Here is an 11,357-nt window from a genome sequence, read left to right on the forward strand (position 1 = left end):
CATACGCTAAGAGTTAAAATGTCTGCAAGTTTTTACACCTTAGCTGACAGGCAGATGAAGAAGGGGATTAATCAGAGAAATTACTTAAAGGTCTATCTAAATGGGAGGAGCAGCAGAGACCCATGTCTCAGGTGGGAAAGCTGTAAATCTGTTGTAAACACTTTTGTAAAGAGTGAAGAGGACTACAAATGGAAAACAGCTATTAGCTAATACCGGTGCAGAGCATCACTTCTCGTTTTGAGATTAATATTTTCTCTGCATTTTCCGTGTTTGTAAATAAAGGAAGAAAAAAGAAGAACAGCATTTTGGGTAAACACGGGTATAAACCCCTGTTTGCAGTTTGTTAAACACCATTTAGGAAACGGCAAACATGTGGAAGAAGATGCTCTGGTCAGATAAAACACAAAGTAATGTGTTTTGGATAAGATGCAGTAATTCTATGTCTGGTTAAAAATGAACTCTGCACATTATTCTGAATTTTACCTCAACACGGTGAAGCAAAGTGTTGGCAGCATTATGCTGTGGAAATATTTGTTTCAAGGAGCTGGTTAGAAATAATGGGTGTAGTAAAACGCAGGGTTATCCTGCAAGAAGAAACATCCAGAACTAAATCTGGGTATAATGGCCTTATCAAACTCCAGCATCAAGTCAAAATGAGATTCAGTCATTTGGAAATTGATATACTTAATTACCATTAATAATCTTAATCTGATGGTCAACCAATGGGACGCACCTCAAAAGACATCTATATACACTGAAAAACCCAATTCTACAAATTACAATTCATCATTACTGTTTTTGCACCAATACCGATCAAGCCCTAAAATGGTATTATCGGTATTGGCGTGTACCAAAAAGAAGGCACCGATACCATTTTGAAAGCCAAAAGTTTATTCAACTATTGTCACCCATTCCAGGTAGGCAGTATTAGTCTTTTTCTGCTTCACAAAGGTAGGCAGCAGCTTGACAAAGCCATGATGGCAATTATTTTACATCCAAGTAATATGCAGTTCTTCATATATACACACATCAATTTCAAACAGATGGTATCGGTACTGTATTGGTACCAGCGGATACTGCACAGCAGAGTATCGGGTATCGGTTTTGGGGCCAAAAAAGGGCATCAGCGCAACACTAATTATTACATATATTTTGGTTTAAACCAACTAAAACATTATTGATTCTTGCAAAACTGGTAAAAGTTCAAGGGGTGTTAACTTTTATGCATACCCTCATACGTTTGCTTTTAACTAAAACACTCAAAATCTATAATGAGGCAATACATTTCTTTATAGAATCATTAAAAAAAGAAGTTGTATTTAATAGGAATGTTTATATAACTCGCCACATTCCTTATTTAAACTCACCTCACCGCCATGTCCTGTTGAACGATCCAGTCACAGCTCACCTGCTTCCAATAAACCGTGTCTACAGGAGAAATGATGGACCCAGCAGCTGAAACCTTTCACCATAACCCCATATCCCAGTCTGCTGTTACTTTCAGCTCAGACGACTCATTCTGAACATCCAAATAGCTCCTGATCTGCTTTGGGGAGATTACAGTTGTCTTTGTATGTGGGTGCGACCTAGTAAAAACAACCGCTGCTGGTTAATGTTTAAACAAAGGAGGGGTAGTGTGATAAGGGAAGCACACAGTACACAGACAGTACTTCCCTGATGGAAATTTGGTCTGTCCCAAGAAATCCAAAGTAGGACATACAAATATCCTGCTTCTTAATCATTATTATTATATTTTAAAGGTGTTTTTTTTAGCTACTGCTGTAAAAACAGAAAAAGAAATAGAGAGTAGAGTTTGTTTTGCTGAAATATATGCAACATTTATTAAATTAGACTTAGAGGAACCAACTACAGCCACATAGAACACTATTTGTGTCAGCTCTATATTAAAATATAAACAGCTCAGGCTTTACCTCTGAGGAACAATTTGTAAAAAAGAAAGCTCTCAATGAGCCAGTAGATGGCGCTCTGTGTTTTCTCAAACTGAAATGGTCTCTTTTTGACATTTTTCTCCCAATTCAAAAACAATAAAGTCACATTTTTTGTTGGAATGTAACCTTTCCATGTTTCTTAGTCACAGTTGAATCAGTGAATATAAGCTGGAAACAGAAGAACCACAATTATAATACATCAGTATCTGTTTAACTGGAGGACAAAGCAGCTTTTACTGGGTCCTTTCATGTCCAAAACGCTGCCACACAGAGTTTCATTGTACTGCTTTGTGATGCTTTCCATGAGGCGGGCCACTCCATGGATTCATATGGATTCCGATGGCGCTGGTCCCTGGATGTTGAAGCAGTTTGAACTCAGTCCTGCCAGCGTCAGAGCGATGAGTCCCATGTTTTCTTCCCTTTGTCCCATTTACATTACATATGTAATGCCCAATTTATTCCTCCAAACAAACCAGTAACAAATATCCATTTCCACCTGTGACCTTTACTTAAGATTTTTCATCATGGAGGAGAAAAAAGGAGGGTTGGAGTATTTGGGTTCTGTTTTTCTTTCACCCAATCAGACAGTCGGCAGCGGCTGAACTCTTGAGCCCTGATATTTCTGCTTCCAGCAGCAGGAGTGGATGCAGGCGATCAAGATCAAAAAAAGGACTGTGGCTGGAACGACAAACAGGAGGCAGGAGAACAAATAGGGTCAAAATAGCAATAGACAACGATAAAAAAAAAAAAGCATGTATGATACAGATATGTTAGAGAAAAAAAAAAGCTATCTGTGCAGCCTTGTCTTGTGAAGAACTTAACCATCTGCTTGTTTACTACTTTAGAGAACAACTCATGCTATGTAGGTTTAAAAACCCACGGTCACCTCTGCAATGTTCTCAAATCTGTTATGTCAAAAAGGGTCTCGCCCCATACAACAGATTTCTTATCTTTGCTTTTCTTTCACACCGCAATATTTTCTAAGGCCGGAATAAAACAGAACATTACACCAAAATAAAATGCAAAAAACGTTTTTAATTTACTCTCTTACTTATAAATGGGGAAAAAATGCATCAACATGCAACCTTGTGGTTGTACCTCCCTGTAGATTGCTGGAATGGTTTCAACCATTATTATCCATTTTAATAACACTTCTTTATAAGGAGATTATAAGTCAGTTTATTTGCTTGAATGTTCATCTAGTGAGTGATATTTTTGGACAGATTTTTAGTAGTGTTACATCAGACTGGGGTCAGGGTGAGCACTGGATGCAAAGCCAATAGAAAGGAAGGTGCATCAATATGTGCCACCGCCAGACGGTTTGCTGTGTCTCTAAGCACAGGCTAAAGAGCATGGAGATGATTCAAGGAGATAAAAAGTTACTCCGGGAGACGTGGGTCATTGGAGGACCTAAACCCATCAGCAGGACTGGTAGGTGGGGGAGAAAAATACTGATAACAGGTATAGAAGAGCTTTGTTTTGTTTGTTTTTGAAATGCCATCTGTGATTTAGGTCAAACGTATGCGGTTTAAACAGTTGTTAATTTAACTTTTAGCAAATCTGGTTTGCTGAAACATTTTTAATCATGGATGACAGGAAGACACGTCGTGGTAACAGCTGCAACGACTGTCCTCATTAATAAACAGATCAAATACCAGCATTTCTAACATTTGTTCATTAGTTTGTTACCGTATAATTCATCAGATTAGAGCGGGGACAGCTTTATGTACTAAGTATGTGTGTGTGTGTGTGTGTTCATACTTTTTAAACAACTGTGTCTTTATGTGTTTAGGATGATATATTTAATAGTTTCACTTTATACAAATACACATACATTTAAAAAAAAAAAAAAAGATGCCCTTTACGTTTTTAAATGTAATTATTGGCATGTACATAAGTAGATAATGGGTTGCTTGTGGCAGTTTTATAGTTAATTGTAAATACAGCTGCATTTTTCACAACGCTTTTTTTTCTCTAAGAGTATATTTTGCATAATGAACAAATATACTGACAGCATACAAAACAAAACTTGAGAGGCGTACAGGTTGTTATATTTTTCCTTTGTCACTAAAAGTGCTGTGTTTTATACAATTTGAAGCTTTGGCATCTGCAATAAGGCAAACTCATCTAGAATGAATAATTTATTGTCCTCTGATCAAAGATGTCTTACAAAATTGGAAAGAAAATCTTTGCTTTTTCCCAGCTTTTTTTCCCCCAAGCTTTTATTGTAATTACACTGTCACAAATACAGAGAAATGAAATGGACTCCCTGCATTTAACCCATCCCCTTGGGGAGCAGTGGGCTGCCATTGTGCAGTGCCCAGGGAAAAGCGTGGGGGTTAAGGTTCTTTGCTTAGGGACACAGAGTGGCAGTCTGTGGGAGTGGAGCTCGCACTCAGAACCTCTGGATTCAAAGCGCACTGCCCTAACCACTAGGTTGCCATATCTAATAATAATAATAGTCTTTTTAATTATTGGTGAATAGTATATATTGTATTTTTCACATGTTGTAACATTCACCACACAATGTCTCAACAGCTGACTCCGCATTTACATTCAGATTGTGAAACATTTAAGCTCCTAAATAAGCTTTAAATGGTTTTGACTAACAACAGACTGATGTTAGTTTATAGTCCATTAAGTCGGTTTGTCTGACCAAAACCAACTCTGAGTAACAGAATCAAATGCAAAATATCTCCCGCTTGAATCTCACAAAGACCTAAATAAATAGAGTGGTTTGAATGACTGCAATTTACTGTATCCTTTTGAGAAAAAAAGGGTACATTTATATTGCAGGTAGACATAACAAAACAATCACCACAGAGGATGTGGGACAAACAGGTTCAGAGGAACAGAGTGTAGAGACTTTTGAAACAAACATATTTCATTAGTCCACAAAAAATAAGATAAACAGAAAATGAAATCCATCTGGGGGATTCCACTACTTTAGAGCAGTAGGCATTTGCACCCCTTTCTAAATCCAATAGACGATCTCTGGGATATAATGTTTAAGACTGTCTTTTGCCGTCAGGTGGATGTGGGAAGAGAGGCCTCAGGATGCCAAGCTGCGTTTTTTAACTGCAATCAATTGTTGTTTGTTTTTTACTTTCACTTTCTCAGTGACATTAGATGAAGCTGTCTGGTGATGAACAGCTTTTGTTTCCATCAAACAAAGTTGTCCTTTTGTTCCTAACAAATCACCTGTTCCATATCAGTATGCATATCCAGCACAATTCTTTCAATGACTGGGATAAACTTCATCTACTTTAATAAAATAAATCTAACTTTTTTTTTTCTGTTTGATCCTTTATTCTATCTATTCTCAACAAATTGCATTTGGATCAGATGTCAGATGCAACTTACCGATAAAGAGGATAAGGACGGAGAAAGCTCCTTGGTCCAATGCACATGCTTGCGGAAGGCCCTGCAGCTTGGTCCACGCCTGACGAATAATTTCCATAAATTCTTCTTTAACCTCCATGATCTTCTCTGGATCCGGTCAGATAAAATGAAGAAATAACTTGGAATTTGGATTTAAAGTAAAAATCCTCCACTGAAAGATTACTCCTAAAAAAGAAAACAAGAGGACATTGTAGATAAATATTCACTTAAAAGGAGCTCCACCCTGAACTACTTTAATTATAAGCATCCACCCTGGGAAGATTATGGGCTCCGGATCCCTAAATACCATAAGTTCCCTCTCATTACACACAAAACTCCTTTTTGAGTGGAACCACATGTCACCGGACTGAATAACGTCCTCTGCCCTCACTTGCTACGTTTCCACCCACACAGAGGAGAAGCCATGCTGGACGTTCAGCTCAGATATAAACAGACAGAACTATTTAAGCCCTGACATTTCACGTGTGAAGCCTCTCATCATCATCATCATCACCGGGGCAGCTGTGTGTGGGTGAGACCTCACCGGCTGATACAAGCCAGGATATAAGGACACAGAGCTGTGAAGTCATAACAGGACAGGACACCGGAGACTGTCGTCACCACAGATACATTCTCAATGGGCGGTTATGACAAGGGGGACTATTTATAAGATGACCTGATTTACACTGATCGTCTCAAACCACTGATCAGTGCATTAAACACTAAAAAAAAAAAAAAAAATTAGATCAAACTATTTAGTTTAATACATCGCTTGATTGGTCGTTTATGCATATTTAAATACTGTTATTTTAAAGTAACTTAAAGCATGTATGTATATATAATTTATTTATCTTCTTTAACATGCCTCTTTCCACCTTTTCAAGTCTATCCTAAAACAGTATTTCATTCTCTGTGTCTACCTTATTTACTCTACTTTTTATATTCTATTTATGTTCTGACCAGCTGTCCCACTGTGTGGAATGGAGGCTGCAGCGCCTCAGACTGGAAGAAAGCGAGGAGAGTGGTGAGAACAGCAGAGAAGATCATCAGGGCTCCTCTTCCCTCCATTAAAGACATTTAATCCCAGCCCATAACATCATCAATGACCCCTCACACCCCCACCATGGACTGTTCTCCCTGCTGCCCTCTGGGAAGAGGTCCAGCAGATTCTGCAACAGCTTCTTCCCCACCGCCATTAGACTGCTGAATGTTTTGCAAAATGGGTTATTGCATTGTATTTTATTATATTTTATCATTATTAAAAAAAGTTTGAACTGTAAATTTACAGTCATATGTTGATATTACTGTTTTTATATAAATATTTTTACTATTTTTCAAGGCTGCACTTTAAAAAAAATGAAATTGTCCAGAGAGTAGTATTAAACCAAATTTCTTTTTGTTTTACACTTGTGTAAACAAAATGACAAAATAAATCTGTCTAAGTCTAAATATAATCTTTGTGTGAACTTCATGTGGACATGTCTTTGTTACCCTGTGGAGACAATTTCCCAGAAACATGCTACATTTTGGGGACTTAACTGTACTGGTGGATATCGGGGCCAATATCGGTATTGGATCGGTGCATGTAGGCTTTTGGCTGATGATCCTTTAACGACTGCAGTAACTGAGTCACACAGACTTATGATAAAGCATTCATATTAGAATTTCATTAATTGATGTGTTATGAGGTTGTCTTTAAAAGCAAGGGTTTCTAATTAGGTATGAAACGTCTTTTGAGATTAAACAAGCGCAGCTCTTTTGTTTGGAAGGTTTCCAAAGAGAAATATATTTTTTCTCTCTAAACAGCATATAACAGAAGGACATTTACCAAAGCACATCTAAACAAAACACAAGAAGTTTGACACTTTAGCTTCTGGACATGAAGGACTGAGGCTGAGATACTTGGCTGTAATAGTGCCACGTTTGAAGAAAACCAAACACACGTATCAGTGTAAACACCATAGGCACAGTGGAGGAACGGTGATCCTCTGGGCTTGTTTTGCAGTCAGAGGACTAAAGAATCTTGCAACATTTGACTCGACAAAAATAACCCTAACCCTACATTGTTATAGGATCATATATAAGTCCCCTTATCTGCCAAGTTTCTTCCCTCCACTCAATTTTCTATGAAAATGCTCATGTGCAGCCCTCTGGACAACCAGATTCTTTAGTAATGACTTTGTTGTTTACTCTGGACTATCTCCTGAAAATCTGTCCAGTCAGCAGTCCTCCCCATGACTGTATCAGCGACTGACACATTTTAGAAGGAAGCCTTCAAATCTGTTTTAAGTGATGAGTTTTAAACATTATATTCTCTCTGCCCTTCTTTTATAATACAAGTTTCACTTTATAAGTACTTTATGTCTTGCTCAGCTATTTTTAATACTAAATACCAACACATTTAAGGATAGGAAATTAACTCTGGTAAGATAGTTTGTCTTAAAAATTATTAAAGATTTTTAAATAGTTAGTTCCTTACTTAATTATTACATTTTGTATTATTTTTAAAACATATATATATATATATATTTTTGCTTATTTAAAACTAAAAGCAACAGGTAGATTACAGTACCCTTGAATCCTGCGCGCTGGCGTTGCTATGGGAACAGTTGCCACGTGTTGTGTTCAACGCCGTCGCTCTCTACACTTAATTAAACAGACCTAATGTCATTCCATGCCCAACCATTTAAATGTATTTTATGGAGCTTCTGTATGTGTTAAATTGAATGAAAGTAAACAGCGTTAAACTTGTTTTGCTAAAGTCAAACTGCTAAATAAGTTGAAAACTGTTTCTACCCATCGTCACCTGAAGGCATCATGCCTGTAGTAAAAACTGCTTGCATCACCCTGCAGGAAAGATCTTTTTAGTAAAGAATGATAAGCTGGTCTGATCTTCTCATTGAAATTGAATAACTTTTTGAGGTAGAGGTAAAAGATTCCTTCTTTTTAACTTTTTTTTTGTTTTGTTTTTATTTATTTTATAAGTTTCTATTTAGCTGCAGTTAAAATGAAAATTAAATACTTAGGATATATGCTTCTAGATACTTAGAGGTGTGCTTGTTCAAACCGGCCATTAACCTATAACCCATGTACTCAAAAGTATTTTGTAGATAGTTATCTCTTCTCACGACTGTGCACTAATTAGCTCATTGACATTAACTCCAACAAACCTCCCAATTCCTGCTGGAGAAAAGCATCTTCAAAGTATGATCAATTTTACATGTACTTTAAAAAGTTTTAACTTTGGTTTGTCATATAAGGCCAGACTGGAACCAACACGTACAATTCAAAACCTGTCATTGACATGTGTTTATGTTGCAGGTTTTTATCATTTCATCAGCTCAGAAAGTGGTTAAAAGACACCATTCTTTCAGTCCGGATGGAGATGTTTTTTTTTCTCTTACCACAGTGACTATTTCGAAATGTTATGGTTTAGAAATGACATGCCAGTCTGAACGGTTCTTGGAAGAGTTGTCAACACTTAGAACAATGTGTGATTTAAACCCTGATCCATTCAACTGGCCTGTTTTATTTCACATTCTACCATTAGATGTATTTATGCAGAGTGTGAATATGTTCAGGAATCTCAGTCCTCCAGCTGAGTAAGCTGTCCAAAGTATTTGTGACCTTCTTCATGCTGCTCTCTCCTCATATCTCTCCTATGTTATACTTCACCAGCAGCACAGACCCAAAACACCTTCTGTGGAGAAAATGTCACTAAGTATGAGGTTCGTTCCTATCTCAGGGTATGTGAGCAAGTTTACTTCTTACTGGAAAAAGTTTTGTGCAGTAAAAGTTGACGTCTGAGAGAAAAGAAGAAAGAAAACACTTAAGAGCTTTTCTGTTTTTACCTCTATGGTGAAGGTGTTCAGCTCTGTGGGATCCTCTGTTCTCTGACAGGAGAAATGAAGTTTAGTGTTGCTCATCACACTCTCCTCTCTGTCAGCTTCTTTCTGCAGGCCGCTGGTTCTCAACGTTTAGAGGTAATCCGACTCTTTCAGAGGACCAGCAGTTATTTACGTCTGACTGCTGCTCAGTTCGTTTTTTTCCCCTCCTCTCATTTGTGCACCTCCTCCTTCTCCTCCCTCTTGTTGGCCCCTTCAGACTCCTTCCCTTCTCTGGTGTTTATGTCGTCTCTCACTCCTCCTCACCCTCCGTCGGTGGGCACCAAACACTCATTCATAGATTTTTTTCCTGTGCTCCCTCTGTGTTCCCACAGACCAGCTGTGGAAAGGGCCCCCTTTTTTTGTCAGTAGTTGCTGTGGGGATGGTCTCCTTCTAAAAGGAGCAGGCCCTGCTGGGTGTGTCTGTGTGTGTATGTCTCCCATCTGGTGTCTCACCAGCTGACACCCACATTTTTGAAGAGCTGTTGCATTAACATTTTCATGTTGATTCACCCATGTTTCCTGTATCGTTCCACGGAAACGTTGAAGTCAATGCATGTTCCTCCTCTTCTGTGCACAAGTATTCACAACAATTTTACTGCTGTTTTTTTCTCTTTACTGAGCTACACTGCTATAAATTTTAGTGGTGATTTTGGGGTGAAAAATAAACCCAGTGTAGATGATGCAAAAAATATAAAGATAAGGGACACATATTAAATAAACCACTCTGCTCATATTGTGGGAATGTTTTTCTGGTTGAAAACCTGTTCGAGGCTGCAAAAACAATCAAATAAAAATAAATAATGGGGTGAAGTTTTATCTTCCAGAAAGAAAACAACCTCAAACAGCTTGAAAGCACATTATTTGTCAGAATGGCTAAGTCAGTTTTGGCTTATCTGGGTTATTGCTGGCACAGAAGCGTTTGTACTTCCTGTGGAGGATGAGGAGAGCCCACCTGCCCTAAATCAAGCCACAAATCATAACTCTGAACATACACAACACCAAACCAAATAGAACTCAACTCAAAAATGTTGTTCTACTGCATTTTTTCACCATATACATTTGTTTTTGCACTGCTCTGAACTTCCACATCAATGCCTTTTGCACCATCTCTCTGCCACACTGTTTATACGCGATCAGTGCTGCACTTTATGAATGTAAATGTGCTGCTCATTCATTGTCTGAAAGCTGTGCAAAACAAAATTTTGTTTTGTATGCACCGTGTAAAAAAAATAACAATAAAAGTTGTCTAAGTCTAAGTGACTTCAGGGAGCAAATTTGTTCCATAATGATGTATGGTGGTGGCAGAATCATGCTAAGGGACTGGTGCTGTCATACAACCACGTTGGAAGCTAATAAAAGTTGGTTTTGGAAATAGATGAAGCTAAATATGAGACAACTCTGGAAAAATATCCAAAGAGCCTTGACATTCACAATAGATAATCAGAGGTTAGAGAGGGATGGCCTAGTCAAAGTCCAGATCTAAATCCAACTGCAAAGCCTTGGTAAGGTCTAAAGTTGTCTTTGCATAGTTTCTTTGTAATGAATCTGACTGAACTTGGCTGCAAAGAAGCATTTGCAAGCATGTTAGTAATTACATGTAAGGAGATGATCTCCAAAGACCTGCAGCAAGTTTCCATCAACCTCATGGGGATATTACTAAAATACTTCAGGTTTTGGGGAAGTGAAGTGACTAAATGTGAAAAGTAGGTGAAGAGGGGTGCTGTATCTGTTTGATCTGTTGGTTTACTGCTGTTATTTAATAAAATGGCTACTCTGGACCCAGACCCAGTTAGAGGCAGGCGTGGATGGAAAGCAGTTGAGTGGGTGTATGGAAAATATTTCCAGCTTTCTACGCTGAATCAATTCATCAGCATGGAGCCATTACTCACTTTCCAAAGCCGTATCAGAACAGAGCGAGGAAGTGTACGTTGAATACCGGTATATTTTTAAAAAGGTGATATCAGAGTTTCAGCTCCTCTGATGGAGAAACATGTCTTCTTTCCACTTCAGTTGATGCAAAAGCAATATGGCTCGAGGATTTTTATCCTGAAGGTTACAGCATCATGACACCTTTTAAAAAAAAAAGATAATTCAGTTATGAGAAGAAGTTATAACTGCTATTGGGTAGTTTGCTGCAACT

This window comes from Cyprinodon variegatus, unplaced genomic scaffold (genome assembly GCF_000732505.1).
Source record: "Cyprinodon variegatus isolate N-32 unplaced genomic scaffold, C_variegatus-1.0 Scaffold430, whole genome shotgun sequence".
Classification (NCBI taxonomy): domain Eukaryota; kingdom Metazoa; phylum Chordata; class Actinopteri; order Cyprinodontiformes; family Cyprinodontidae; genus Cyprinodon; species Cyprinodon variegatus.